The sequence below is a fragment of the Eptatretus burgeri genome, chromosome 3 (genome assembly GCF_056783735.1).
Source record: "Eptatretus burgeri isolate ZD-2024b chromosome 3, Ebu_testis_v1, whole genome shotgun sequence".
Lineage (NCBI taxonomy): Eukaryota > Metazoa > Chordata > Myxini > Myxiniformes > Myxinidae > Eptatretus > Eptatretus burgeri.
Genome location: NC_140963.1, coordinates 83,726,895 through 83,743,416, shown reverse-complemented (window position 1 = coordinate 83,743,416; position 16,522 = coordinate 83,726,895).

The following is a 16,522-nucleotide window of genomic DNA, read 5'->3' as shown; positions in this document are numbered from 1 at the left end:
TCCGTTCCGTGCGATCGGGATAACCGAGCGGTGTTATCGTCGGCCTCGACGGTTCCGATTAATTATCGGGCGTATTAAGCCCACTACAAACCCTTTACGTGATGCAAGATGGAGATTCAAACGAAGGAAAGGACGCAGCGAAACGGGGAACAATTCAACATAATGCACTTTATTTACATGACACACGAATAGCACACAGATCAATTTAAAACAAAAACAACAATGCAGAGCTAACCGAATACGCGAACACACGGCAACACTTATACAGTTTTACTTTACAAGACACGGCGCCACAAGATTCACACAAAAAAAAACAAAAGAAAAGGCCACCCTCAAAGACAAGGGGGCAGACGGGGCCCGTGGGCCTTTATGGCATGGGACTTGGCAGACCGAACGAGTCCCACGAGACCGTTGCAGGTTACCTGCACCCTCTCGGTGCGATGGTGGGCGAACTCTCTCCGGCGCTCCTTGTACGAACGCGCAGGTCCGCGCAACACAGCTGGCAGAGCGGCACCTCCAGTCCACGTCCCTCCGCGACGTCCGGACTCCACACCGACTGCAAGCTCCAATGAGCGGTTCGCTCTACGGACCGCTTCTCCAAGACCCAGACGGGCAGAAAACCATGAACCGCCGACTGATACTGACACTCTCACCGACCGCCCTGACCTGACCTCCTCTGACCTGACTTCCTCTGGTGTCACTCTCTTCGTTAGCGGCGCCTCCGTGCGCCCTTTTATTTCCCCGGCACACCGCCCCTCCCTTCGTGGCACGCGGGGGGGGGGACATTCCACCAGAGAAATCGGGGCGGGAGTTGAGCTTCAGCCGTCATTCTTGTTTACCAGAGAAATCGGGGCGGGAGTTGTTGTTGTTCCCCTTTTGTGTTCGTGGAGATGTTGACGGTTGCTGGCGGAGTGGTGAGGCTGGCGTGGCTGTTGAGAGGCAGGTGTGGTTGTTGTTGTTGTGAAGCGGCGTTGTGGTTGGTGGTTGATGTGTGATGGTGGTTGAGACGTGGTTGGTTAAAAATAAAGAGAGAACAGAAAAACGGCTATCTCAAAGCGTCGCAGCCGGAATGAATCACATTTATTCCCTCTAAACAACGGGTTTGGGGCTAACTACACATGTACTTAAGAGATACCTCACCTACGGGACCTGAATGGTGGTGTGCGAATTTCCACAGCCATAACAATATATACATATACATATATATATATATATATATATATATATATATATATATATGTATGTATGTATATACATATATATATATAGAAATATATACATCCATGTACACACACACATATATATATATATATATATATATATATATATATATATATATATATATATATATATATATATATATATATATATATATATATATATATATATATATATATATATATATATATATATAGAAATATATACATCCATGTACACACACACACACACACACACACACACACACACACACACACACACACACACACACACACACACACACACACACATATATATATATATATATGTATATATATATATATATATATATGTATACATAGAACCATATATATATATATATATATATATATATATATATATATATATATATATATATATATATGTATACATAGAACCATATATATATACATATATATGTATACATAGAACCATATATATATACATATATATGTATACATAGAACCATATATATATACATATATATGTATACATAGAACCATATATATATATATATATATATATATATATATATATATATATATATATATATACATATACATATACATATACATATACATAGACATATATACATATATATATATATATATATATATATATATATATATATATATATATACATACACATATACATATATGTACATACATATACTTTTGCATTTACATATATTTATAGATACATACAAATATATACATACATATTGTTACAAATTCGCGCCCGCCGGCGTGCGAACGACTGCTTTTCACTAATAGTAGCCGCTCGCCCACCGGACGGACAATTCAGTTGTGACCTTCCGGAACAACGCCGGAACCCTGTCACGGGTGGGTCTTCAACCCCATCACAGCCTAGCCAATTTTCTACCCATGCAAAATAGGGTCAATCGTTGAATATCGATATACCTAAGTACCTGCGCGGGTAGCCTATCGGGAGACCATACCGTGGCGCAGGTCGGCTTGGACACGAACCGCTCAAGCGGTCCGTTCCATTCTGCAGTGATAACCGAGCGGGTATTATCGCCTGACCTCGCCGGATCCGATTCTATTTAACGGGTATATAAAACCCAACTAATATTCCAAGATGCAATATGGCGTTCCAATGGGGAAAAAAGACACGACAAATGGGTACCATTCACACAAGCACATTTATTATTTTCACACATGCACATATACAGCCATGCAATCAATGCAGGTATTCAAGAACACGTATGCAGGCAAACAATCATGCATGGGACGGGGACAACGATACGAGCAAGGTGAAAGCACTACGACCGTCTATAAGCAATTATCTAATTACTTAACAGTTTTTACTTGCAGGACACGGCGCCACCAACATTCATTCAAAAGAAAGGAAAAAGGCCACCCTCAAAGACGAGGGTGCCAGACAGGGTCCGTAGACCTCTATGGCGTGGAGCCTGGTTGACCGAACGGACCCCACGAGACCGTTGCAGGTTACCTGCACCCTCGTGGTGTGATGGTGGGCGAGCTCTCTCCGGCTCTCTCCTCCCGGGAGCGCAGGCTGCGTGGCAGAGCAGCAAAGCGGCGCCACCAACATTCATTCAAAAGAAAGGAAAAAGGCCACCCTCAAAGACGAGGGCGCCAGACAGGGTCCGTAGACCTCTATGGCGTGGAGCCTGGTTGATCGAACGGACCCCACGAGACCGTTGCAGGTTACCTGCACCCGCGTGGTGTGATGGTGGGCGAGCTCTCTCCGGCTCTCTCCTCCCGGGAGCGCAGGCTGCCTGGCAGAGCAGCAAAGCGGCGCCTCCCGTCCGCGTCCTTCGCGCCTCGACCCAGACCACCGCACACAACACACATGACTTGGCGAGCCCAAGGAGAAGGCACCACCTTGACGACGACAAAACCACCAATGCACACGAAGAAGACCCTCAGTGAACCACCACGAAGACTACAAAAAGCAAAAGCCCAAAAAGCCCCAACTGGTGTCCTGCGTGCCCTTATATCCCCCCCCCCAGTTCCAACGCCTCACTCCTCCCCGTTTATCGCTCCGCCCCCCTTCCAACTCCTGTGGGAAGCTTCCAGAAAAGGGGCGTGCCCTCTCACCCCCCCCTCGCCGCGCACCTCGCAGGGGCCGAGAGAATCATTCTTGGCACAGGTCCAAGAAGATTCATTCCCCCAAAATCATGCCCCTCCTTCACATGACCTTTGACCTCTGGCTGGAATCGCACTTCCCCCACACCAAAGCGCGGGAAAAGCAGGCAGGAAAATCCGCGCACCATCGGAACTCCTCTGGTTTCCTTCACTTCGTAGAGACGTTTTACATGAGCGGAGAGAGTTGTGATGTGGTTTGTGGAGAAGGGGATTGGCAGTTGGCGTAGCGGGGAAGGTGGTTAGATGATTGTGGTTGTTGTGATGGTGGGGTTGTGAAGGTAGAAACGTGGTTGGTCCAAAATAACGATAGTAAAGAGAAACGGCTATCTCAAAGGATCACAGCCCTGTGACACGAATAATTCCCATTAAACGGTGGGGAAATCTAACTGAACAGACTTATCAATCTAACTGAACTAAGGACCTTCATGGTGTTCTGCGAATTTCCACAGCCGTAACTATATATGTATGTATATATATATATATATATATATATATATATATATATATATATATATATATATATATATACACACATACATATATATATATATATATATATATATATATATATATATATATATATATATATACGTATATATATATATATACGTATATATATATATATATATACATATATATACATATATATATATACATATATATACATATATATATATACATACATATATATACATATATACATATATATACATACATATTGTTGTGGTTACCAGATTCGCAAACCACCATTCAGGTCCCTTAGGTGAGGTATCTCGGTAAGTGCATGTGTAGTTAGGCCCAAACCCGTTGTCTAGTGGGAATACATGTCATTTATGCGAGCTGCGACTCTTCAGGATAGCCGTTTTTCTTTTACTATCTTTATTTTGGACCAACCGCCATGATCACAACCACAACATCAACCACCGACCACAACCACCGCTTCACCACAACCGCCACGACCTTCACGCACACCTCACAACCGTAGCATCGCCACCGTTCTTGCCCCGCTGTGGGTACCGGTGTTGGACTCATGCAGAACGCGCGTCGAACAGCGTGTACCAAATCACGGATTTTCTGCTTCAAAAACGGATCAAAAACGACACACGCCCACTTTTTGCCGTCCAATCGGTGAGCGAGGGGCGATTTGGCCCCGCCTCCAGAACGATCGATATATGCAAATTTGTGGATCAAAAAGCCTTCACGCCCACTTTTTCTCGGGCCAATGGGGAGCGAGGTGAAAGGTCAAAGGGAGGGGGTCAAAGGCGAAGTTACGGGGGGATAAAAGGACGGTGTTCGTCAGTCACCAGAGAGTCGCAAAGGAGTCAGAAGAGAGTCAGCAGAACGGGAAGAGGAGAGTCGCAAAGGAGTCAGAAGAGAGTCAGCAGAACGGGAAGAGGAGAGTCGCAAAGGAGTCAGAGGAGAGTCGCAAGAGAGAACGAGGGAGAGTCAGCAGAACGAGAACGGAGAGTCAAGAAGAGGAGAGTCGGAAGCAGAGGGTCAAGACTTCGCGGGCGGTGGAGCTGCTCGTCGTGTGCGTTGGAGTCGGAACGGAGGGGACGGAGCTGTGGAAAGGCGGCGACACCAGACGAGGGGGTGCTCGCGTCGTGCAGGAAGCTGCACCCAAGGGAGGCCGACAGCGCGACCTGGCCGAGGTGGAGACGCTCGTCGCATATAATAAAGATCCTCTATACCCCGAGCATCAGCAACCCCCTCCTGTTTCCCCCCGCGCTGAGATAGTGCGACCAAGGGGGCCCGTTCCCACCCCCTGCCAGGCACTGTCCACGAGGCCCGCGGGTTGCGGGGCCATCGCCGCTCCGCGTCTCATCACCAGACGGGTAGGCCCGACCCGGTCTCGGCCTCAGGCCTACCCCATTCTTGAGGGTATTTCTTTTCCTTGGTTTTGGGTATGTGTTGTCGGCGCCGTCTGTGAAGTAGAATTGTATAAGTGTTGCCGTGTGCTCGGTAGTCGGTATTAGCTCTGCACTGTGTTTTCACTTTTATGTTTGCTTTTTGTGTAAATGGAATTGTGTTTTCTTTTTTTTGTGTGCATTTGGTGGAATTGTATTTGTGTGCTTCCCGTGTGCCGAGAATAAATGTGCTTTATTGTTGAACTGTTTCCCGCTTCGCTTCGTCTTTTCCTCCATTGAATCCCCATCTAGCTTCACGTAAAGGGTTGGTAGTGGGCTGAATACGCCCGATAATTAATCGAACCGTCGAGGTCGACGATAACACCGCTCGGTTATTCTGATAGTACGGAACGGGTCGCTTAAGTGGCCCGTGTCCGAAGTCGACCTGCGGCGAGGTGCGATCGCCCGGTCTACCCTCCGCGTGGGTACTTAGGTAGTTCGAATTTGGCGAGCAACCCTATCCCACGCGGGGGCTGATTGGCTCGATCGCGGTGAGACCGAAAGGTCCACCCGTGACTGGTTCCCGGCGTTAGTCCGAGAGGGTCACGACTGGATTGTCCGTCCGGTGGGCGACGTGCCGCGATTCGAGTTACGTGGCCGTTCGCACGCCGGCGGGCGCGAAGACCGCAACACTGGTGTCAGGAGTGGGATACAAATTCATCGCCCTCCTCGCGGCACTGGTATTGGAGAGCGGGACAACAGGCTCTCCTGTCTCCAGCGAAATTCACGGGAATCGGTCCAGGGGTGAGAGAAGCGACCCCCGATTCCCTCCAAATTACGAGCGAGCAAATTAACCCTTCACGAGAAGCAAGATGGCGTCTCAAGGCGAGCGGGAGCCGGGGGTATTAGAAATGTATATGTGTAAGAATGTAGAGTCCATGGTCCAGGATGGAATCCCCGAGCAGGAAATGTTGATTGTGCAGGAACACGGACTCGCCCAACTGAACCCAGGGCCCGAGGTGGGTGCGGCAGCGGCCGCGGTGTATGACACCTCCCCCCCCCCTCTCCACCAAGACCCTTCCCCAACCCTTGCCGAAACGGCTCAGCTGAGTGCATCCAACATGGCCCAGCTATGCGCCATGCTGGCGGCAATGAACAAACAAATGAATGAAGTGAAAACGACGATGGATACAAATACAAACGAAATGAAAGACATGAACGAAAAGATGGATACAAATACAAATGAAATGAAAAACGAAATGAACAAGCAAATGAATGAAGTGAAAACGACGATGGATGCGAATACACAGCAAATGAGGGAAGAAATGAAAGAGCTGCGGGGTGAGACGCAGAACATGGGCCGATGCCTGCAGGCGGGCATGAAGGCCGTGACCAGGGAGCTGGGAATGGCGACTTCACGTGTGGGAGCAAACGAGCTGGGTGGGGGTGCAACGGCTGACAGGCCCGCGGTGGAGGCGGGTAAAAAAATAATTCATGGAACGTGTTGGGCGAGGGTCGTGACGATGACCGAAAGGGAAAAATTAAATGGGGAGACCAAAACGTGTGAGACGAGACACGCAGTGACGGTAGCCGGGAAGGGAACGACAGAGGAGAGACTGCACGGTGAGGACGGGGTAAGTGACGCGCACGCACACACGGAGGTAGTGGAGGACAATGGGGGTGAGCTCGCGGAGCGTGTAGGGACCCGGTGCGAGCAGCGGGATGGCCTCCTCCAGGAACGAGGGGAGGGAGTATGCCCCCTTGAGGCGAGTCACGACCAGGTGAGTTCGGTCGTGCTTTGCGAGGTTGAGGGGACGAGTGCTGTGGACGGGTGCACGGAGAGCTTGGGGGGTGTAGAGGCCCCGGAGACCCTTGTGGGGACACAAATCCCCAGTGTGGTTGTCCCTGTGTGTGTGGTGCAAGGTGTGAGTGCGTCCCCGTGTGTGGAAGCGACCCCGTGTGTGAGTGGTGTGGTGGCGATGGTGCCGGAGTGCGTGCTTCCCAGCACGCCGTGTGTGGATGAGGCACCGTGTGTGAGAGAGGCCGTGTGTGTGAGTGAAACGGCCAGTATGAGTGAGGAACCGCGGGTGAGTGCCCCCGCGTGTGTGGATGAGGCACGGTGTGAGAGTAGTGAGGCACGCGTGAGTGAACGGCCGTGTGCAAGGTCGCTGTGTGCAAGGGAGACCGTGTGTGTGAGAGAGCGGTATGTGAGGGAGATGTCGGTTGGCATGCGGGAGCACGCAGCCGCATCTCCCGGTGTGAATGTGATGGTGTGGACTGTGTGCGTCGTAACACGCAGGTGTGCGTGGGTTGAATGGAGACGACGACGGCGACAGAGGAGAGAAAGCCGAGTAGCGGCTGTAGTTGTTTCGAGGACCATGCCGGGTTCACCCAGCAGTGAGCACGCGGTTCGTGCTGTGCAACGCACGAGACCACCACGTGCTCGCTTGCGAGAGTGAAGTCCCGGTCCGGAAACGCACGCGGTGGATTTGCCGATCCCGCGGACGGACAAAGTTTAGGCAGGTAAACGGATTTGGACCGGACGGGTTCTCCACGCGATCGTGCGTGTTAAGCTCCAACGGGCAAAGCACATGTTTTCGCGTGGGGAACCCCTCGAGACGTGGGGCTTGTGTTTTTTTTATGCGCACGGTGACGCCATGGCTGCACGTGTGGTTGGAATCCGGCAGGAGGGGTATCTCTGCCGGATGGTACCGTCCAAGGAGGGACGAGGAACACGTGCAGCTGCATGACGTCACGGGCAGGTGCAAAGTGTGCGAGTTGCCGCGCAGGTGCTGCGCATGAAAAAAAAAAAAAATAAAGCAAGCCTCACTTTCGGGTGCACAAGATTCCTGGGCAAGGGGTGGAAGACCCCCTTGAAACCTGGGCACAGGATGGAAACTAGTTAGGGGGAAGGGTTAGCTTAGTTAGACTGACTTCATGGGGCAGGGGTAAGTCCTCATGGAGTCCGTGGAATGGATTAGTTAGAGGGATTCAGCGAGATTTAGGTTGGGAAATAAAATGATTGATTTGGAGACAGAGACAGACTTTGGATGTGTAGAGGGGACGTAGCTTAGCTACGTAGTGTTAAAAGGAACGTGCTACTAGTTTAAGGGACGACGTGGGAGCACGAGTTAGTTAGGGGATGTAGTTAGAAGGATGGCAGAGTTCAGCGGTGTGTGTGTTGAAGAGTTGGTGAGTGAAGTGGAAGCATGTGCTTGGTGAATGAGTGAGGCCAGCGGGTCTGTGTGAGTGGAGTGAATGGGGAATGCATGGTGCGATGAGTGATTGGGGGGAGGAGTGACTCCCGCCCAAGGGACCCCGGGGTCAGAGTAAAGTGAGTTAGCTGGGTTAGTCAAATTGAAAAATGGAGGTCGTTTTGTTGTTGGTGGGTGTGTAGGCTCGAAACCCGTTTGGAGGGGTGCAGGAGCCCTGTTGACGGGCTTGGGAGCGTGGCTGCGAAAGGTGAGTATCGCTGAGTGGGTACCCCGGGCACCAAGCTAGACGGCCGCGGTAGGCCATGGGCCCATGGGGGGGCCGGGATAGAGTAGTGGGCACGGGTGCGCCTGCTTGGTGCGGGGGCCCGGGGCGCCGTTAGCCGCGTGGGCAGTGTTGTGGGCACGGGTGACCCTCGGAAAGGGGCCCGGGAGGCCGGCCTGCCACATGTGCGTTTCAGGGGAGGTGCCATGGGGGGCACTCCCCGGTGTTAGGGAGCTGGTAGGCTCGGAGGCAGTGTAGTGCCCGGGGGTGCCATAGCGGGAGAATCGGCAGAGGGTCGTGCCTGCCAAAGGGAGCCACGTGTCCCAGCCAGGAGACCGTGTGAGGGCACGGAGCGAAAATTGGGGGGCGAGGCCCGAAATTGTAAGGACACCAACACAGGCGACGGGAATCTGGGTTGTTAGAACCAATAGTTTAAGCGAGAGGCGCTTGTTGAAAGCCCCGGGGTAGTTTAACAGTTAAATGGTTAGGGTAGATTAGGAGATGTACCCCTCCGCACCATCCATCCCCTCGCTGTCGTTGTGGGCCGCTGGACCCACTTTGGGTTAGATCGCCGAACTCTGGGGAAGCCATTCTGAGGCTTGAGTTGGGCCTCGGCACAGGACGTTAGCTCTCCCTTATTCCCCTCCGGGAAGGGAACGTAGGGGTTGGGAGTAGGCTAGGTGACAGGATAGGTTAGCCGAACAAGGACGATAAAGGGGGTTAGGGGACGATTTATAGAGGGGAAGTAAACATAAAAGTAAAAATAAAAAAAACAACAGAAAAAAATTAAGTTGGGGCTAAATTGGGGTTTGACAAATTAAGGGAGTGGGTAGGTACAGTGACAGGCAAAGGCGATAGGTGGGAGGGAGACAGGTAGGTAGGTCCGAGCCCGCCTTCCAAGTGGCCAGCACCACCGCACTCCCTCCACCAACCTCCACTGAACGGCAAAGGCTAGCCAACTCCATCGGCTGGCCGTGTTTTTCTTTGAGGCGGAGGCCGGCCAACTTCATCGGCAGCTGTTGTTTTGCTGCAAGGCCTGTGCCATCGGCTGGCCGTGTTTTGCTTCAAGGCCTGTGCCGGCCAGTTCATCTGCTGGCTGTTTTTCTTCGAGGCCTGTGCCGGCCTGGTTCTGCGGGCTGAGTTTGCCTGCAGCGGCCTTCTTCGGCGGGCTGTGTTTGCCTGCACCTTTGCCATGCCATGCCCACTGCCCACGTTCACCAGCCCCGTTCAATTTTTGCTTTGCCCCCCCCTGTTCATTTCCATGTGCGCCAGGATCGTAAAAGCAACAGTTTGCAAGCTGCAAGAACTGCCCTGTTGGCAGCTACAACACGGGCCTGCAGTGGCGGCCCGTGCACCGTGTTTGTGTCCATGCATCCATTCGTTGTGCTCATTGCGTGTGCCACTTGAGCTGGCACGGAGACTGCGTTTGTGCAGCCCATGCACCGTTGTGGTTCACTGCATTCAGTTCAAACCGTTCATGCATCCATTCGTTGTGCTCATGGCGTGTGCCACTTGAGCTGGCACGGAGACTGCGTTGTGCAGCCCAAGCACCGTTGTGGTTCACTGAGTTCAGTTCAAAAGGGAAGGCCTTGGACTGCGTGTGAGCAGCCAGCCACGTTCCCTGTCACCTGCATTGTTTGAGCCAGAGACTGCATGTGGGCAGCCTGGCTCCCTGCTAACTGCTTTCTTTTGCAGAGTTCAATGATCCTGGGCCATGGTTTAGTGTAAGATTTGTAAGTTAAGGTAAGATGTACTGTACATATGAGTGCGCCCCCGGCATGTTTGTCTTAGCGCCGGCAATTTTATTTAAGTCGTCCGTGTGAGTGAGTTTGTTTAGATAGTTACGCAGCCCTCAGGTTATTTATTTTGGGGACACGAATACCATGAATGTCGCACTCAGGGATCCGTAGGTAAAATGTACGAGGGAAAACTACACATGATGGCACACGAAAATTTGACGACTCGGGACGAGTCTGTAAAAAGGGAAGGGGGTAGTGTTGTGGTTACCAGATTCGCAAACCACCATTCAGGTCCCTTAGGTGAGGTATCTCGGTAAGTGCATGTGTAGTTAGGCCCAAACCCGTTGTCTAGTGGGAATACATGTCATTTATGCGAGCTGCGACTCTTCAGGATAGCCGTTTTTCTTTTACTATCTTTATTTTGGACCAACCGCCATGATCACAACCACAACATCAACCACCGACCACAACCACCGCTTCACCACAACCGCCACGACCTTCACGCACACCTCACAACCGTAGCATCGCCACCGTTCTTGCCCCGCTGTGGGTACCGGTGTTGGACTCATGCAGAACGCGCGTCGAACAGCGTGTACAAAATCACGGATTTTCTGCTTCAAAAACGGATCAAAAACGACACACGCCCACTTTTTGCCGTCCAATCGGTGAGCGAGGGGCGATTTGGCCCCGCCTCCAGAACGATCGATATATGCAAATTTGTGGATCAAAAAGCCTTCACGCCCACTTTTTCTCGGGCCAATGGGGAGCGAGGTGAAAGGTCAAAGGGGGGGGGGGTCAAAGGCGAAGTTACGGGGGGATAAAAGGACGGTGTTCGTCAGTCACCAGAGAGTCGCAAAGGAGTCAGAAGAGAGTCAGCAGAACGGGAAGAGGAGAGTCGCAAAGGAGTCAGAAGAGAGTCAGCAGAACGGGAAGAGGAGAGTCGCAAAGGAGTCAGAGGAGAGTCGCAAGAGAGAACGAGGGAGAGTCAGCAGAACGAGAACGGAGAGTCAAGAAGAGGAGAGTCGGAAGCAGAGGGTCAAGACTTCGCGGGCGGTGGAGCTGCTCGTCGTGTGCGTTGGAGTCGGAACGGAGGGGACGGAGCTGTGGAAAGGCGGCGACACCAGACGAGGGGGTGCTCGCGTCGTGCAGGAAGCTGCACCCGAGGGGGGCCGACAGCGCGACCTGGCCGAGGTGGAGACGCTCGTCGCATATAATAAAGATCCTCTATACCCCGAGCATCAGCAACCCCCTCCTGTTTCCCCCCGCGCTGAGATAGTGCGACCAAGGGGGCCCCGTTCCCACCCCCTGCCAGGCACTGTCCACGAGGCCCGCGGGTTGCGGGGCCATCGCCGCTCCGCGTCTCATCACCAGACGGGTAGGCCCGACCCGGTCTCGGCCTCAGGCCTACCCCATTCTTGAGGGTATTTCTTTTCCTTGGTTTTGGGTATGTGTTGTCGGCGCCGTCTGTGAAGTAGAATTGTATAAGTGTTGCCGTGTGCTCGGTAGTCGGTATTAGCTCTGCACTGTGTTTTCACTTTTATGTTTGCTTTTTGTGTAAATGGAATTGTGTTTTCTTTTTTTTTGTGTGCATTTGGTGGAATTGTATTTGTGTGCTTCCCGTGTGCCGAGAATAAATGTGCTTTATTGTTGAACTGTTTCCCGCTTCGCTTCGTCTTTTCCTCCATTGAATCCCCATCTAGCTTCACGTAAAGGGTTGGTAGTGGGCTGAATACGCCCGATAATTAATCGAACCGTCGAGGTCGACGATAACACCGCTCGGTTATTCTGATAGTACGGAACGGGTCGCTTAAGTGGCCCGTGTCCGAAGTCGACCTGCGGCGAGGTGCGATTGCCCGGTCTACCCTCCGCGTGGGTACTTAGGTAGTTCGAATTTGGCGAGCAACCCTATCCCACGTGGGGGCTGATTGGCTCGATCGCGGTGAGACCGAAAGGTCCACCCGTGACTGGTTCCCGGCGTTAGTCCGAGAGGGTCACGACTGGATTGTCCGTCCGGTGGGCGACGTGCCGCGATTCGAGTTACGTGGCCGTTCGCACGCCGGCGGGCGCGAAATCCGCAACAATATATATACATATATACATATATATACATATATATATATATATATATATATATATATATATATATATACATATATATATATATATATACATATATATATATATATATATATATATATATATATATATATATATATATATATATATATATACACAAACATATATATATATATATATATATATATATATATATATATATATATATATATATACACAAACATATATATATATATATATATATATATATATATATATATATATATATATATATATATATATATATATACAAACATATCTATATATCTATATATCTATATATCTATATATATATATATATATATATATATATATATATATATACAAACATATCTATATATCTATATATCTATATATCTATATATATATATATATATATATATATATATATATATATATATATATATATATATATATATATATATATATATATTGTTGTGGTTACCAGATTCGCAAACCACCATTCAGGTCCCTTAGGTGAGATATCTCGGTAAGTATATGTGTAGTTAGGCCCAAACCCGTTGTCTAGTGGGAATACATGTCATTTATGCGAGCTGCGACTCTTCAGGATAGCCGTTTTTCTTTTACTATCTTTATTTTGGACCAACCGCCATGATTACCATCACAACCACAACAACAACCACCAACCACAACGCCGCTTCACCACAACCGCCACGACCTTTACCGTCACAACTCGCCACCATCGCATCACCGTCATCTCGCGCCACTCATGGGCACCGATGCTGGACTCGTGTAGGGCGCACGTTGAACAGCGTGTACAAAATCACGGATTTTGTGCTTCAAAAACGGATCAAAAACGACACACGCCCACTTTTTGCCGTCCAATCGGTGAGCGAGGGGCGAATTGGCCCCGCCCCCAGGGCGATCGATATATGCAAATTTGTGGATCAAAAAGCCTTCACGCCCACTTTTTCTCGGGCCAATGGGGAGCGAGGTGAAAGGTCAAAGGGAGGGGGTCAAAGGCGAAGTTACGGGGGGATAAAAGGACGGTGTTCGTCAGTCAGAGGAGAGTCGCGAAGGAGAACGAGAACGAGGAGGAGAACGAGAACGAGAAGGAGTCAGAGCAGAGTCGCAAACGAGAACGAGAAGGAGTCGGAACAAAGGAGAACGAGAGTCGCAAAGGAGAACGAGAACGAGAAGGAGTCGAAAAAGGAGAACGAGAACGAGAAGGAGTCGGAACGGAGGGGACGAGTGTGGAAGTCTGGAGCCCGAAGCCTGCAGTGGCTGGAGAAGCTGAAGAGAGTCAGACGAGGGGGTGCTCGCGTCGGTGCCAGGAGCTGCACGCCCGAGGGAGGCCGGCAGCGCGACCTGGCCGAGGTGGAGACGCACACCAGGGATAATAAAGATCCTCTATACCCCGAGCATCAGCAACCCCCTCCTGTTTCCCCCCGCGCTGAGATAGTGCGACCAAGGGGGCCCCGTTCCCACCCCCTGCCAGGCACTGTCCACGAGGCCCACGGGTTGCGGGGCCATCGCCGCTCCGCGTCTCATCACCAGACGGGTAGGCCCGACCCGGTCTCGGCCTCAGGCCTGCCTCATTCTTGGGGATGTTCTTTTCCTTGGTTTTGGGTATGTGTTGTCGGCGCCGTCTGTGAAGTAGAATTGTATAAGTGTTGCCGTGTGCTCGGTAGTCGGTATTAGCTCTGCACTGTGTTTTCACTTTTGTATTTGCTTTTTGTGTAAATGGAATTGTGTTTTCTTTTTTTTGTGTGCATTTGGTGGAATTGTATTTGTGTGCTTCCCGTGTGCCACGAATAAATGTGCTTTATTGTTGAACTGTTTCCCGCTTCGCTTCGTCTTTTCCTCCATTGAATCCCCATCTTGCTTCACGTAAAGGGTTGGTAGTGGGCTGAATACGCCCGATAATTAATCGAACCGTCGAGGTCGACGATAACACCGCTCGGTTATTCTGATAGTACGGAACGGGTCGCTTAAGTGGCCCGTGTCCGAAGTCGACCTGCGGCGAGGTGCGATCGCCCGGTCTACCCTCCGCGTGGGTACTTAGGTAGTTCGAATTTGGCGAGCAACCCTATCCCACGCGGGGGCTGATTGGCTCGATCGCGGTGAGACCGAAAGGTCCACCCGTGACTGGTTCCCGGCGTTAGTCCGAGAGGGTCACGACTGGATTGTCCGTCCGGTGGGCGACGTGCCGCGATTCGAGTTACGTGGCCGTCAGCACGCCGGCGGGCGCGAAAGCCGCAACACTGGTGTCAGGTCGTGCGATACAAATTCATCGCCCTCCTCGCGGCACTGGTATCGGAGAACAGGAAAACAGGCTCTCCTGTCTCCGGCTAAATTCACGGGAATCGGTCCAGGGGTGAGAGAAGCGACCCCCGATTCCCTCCAAATTACGAGCGAGCAAATTAACCCTTCACGAGAAGCAAGATGGCGTCTCAAGGCGAGCGGGAGCCGGGGGTATTAGAAATGTATATGTGTAGTAATGTAGAATCCATGGTCCAGGATGGAATCCCCGAGCAGGAAATGTTGATTGTGCAGGAACACGGACTCGCCCAACTGAACCCAGAACCTGAGGTGGGTGCGGCAGCGGCCGCGGTGTATGACACCTCCCCCCCCCCTCTCCACCAAAACCCTTCCCCGACCCCTGCCGAAACGGCTCACCCAAGCGCACCCGACATGACCCAGCTATACACCATGCTGGCAAAAATGTATGCGGAAACGACAGCGAAGATGATTGCGAACATGAACAAGCAAATGGACGAAGTAAAAACGAAGATGGATACAAAAATAAACGGAATGGAAGCAAACATGAAGGAAGAAATGAAAAAGTTCCGGGGTGAGGCGCAGAACATGGGCCGATGCCTGCAGGCGGGCATGAAGGCCGTGACAGAGGAATCGACGGTGACCAAGAGGGAAAAATTAAATGGGGAGACCAAAACGTGTGAGACGAGACACGAGGTGACGACAACGGAAATAATAGTTGAGACAAGGGAGGTAAAGGGTGAAGAGTTGGCAGAGACACGGGAGACAGAAAAAATAGAGGGAAGACTACACGATGAAGATGGGGTAAGTGACGCACACACACACACGGAGGTAGTGGAGGATAATGGGGGTGAGCTCGCGGAGCGTGTAGGGACCCGGTGCGAGCAGCGGGATGGCCTCCTCCAGGAACGAGGGGAGGGAGTATGCCCCCTTGAGGCGAGTCACGACCAGGTGAGTTCGGTCGTGCTTTGCGAGGTCGAGGGGAGGAGTGCTGCGAACGGGTGCACGCCGAGCTTGGGGGGTATAGAGGCCCCGGAGACCCTTGTGGGGACACGAATCCCCAGTGTGGTTGTCCCTGTGTGTGTGGTGCAAGGTGTGAGTGCGGCACCGTGTGTGGAAGCGACCCCGTGTGTGAGTGGTGTGGTGGCGATGGTGCCGGAGTACGTGCTTCCCAGCACGCCGTGTGTGGATGAGGCACCGTGTGTGAGTGAGGCCGTGTGTGTGAGTGAAACGGCCAGTATGAGTGAGGAACCACGTGTGAGTGGTGTGGTGGCGAGTGTGCCGGAGTGTGTGCTTCCCAGCACGCTGTGTGTGAGTGAGGCACCGCGGGTGAGTGCCCCCGCGTGTGTGGGTGAGGCACCGTGTGTGGAAGAGACCGCGTGTGTGAGTGTCGCCGTGTGTATGAGTTAGGCACCGCGGGCGAAAGTAGTATGGTTTGTGTGAGTAGTGAGGCATGCGTGAGTGAACGGCCGTATGCAAGGGAGACCGTGTGTGTGAGAGAGCGGTATGTGAGGGAGATGTCGGTTGGCATGCGGGAGCATGCAGCCGCATCTCCCGGTGTGAATGTGATGGAGTGGACTGTGTGCGTCGTAACACGCAGGTGTGCGTGGGTTGAATGGCGACGACGAAGGCGACATGGGAGGAACGAAAGCCGAGTAGCGGCTGTGGTTGTTTCAAGGACCGTGCCGGGTTCACCCAGCAGTGAGCACGCGGTTCGTGCTGTGCAACGCACGAGAC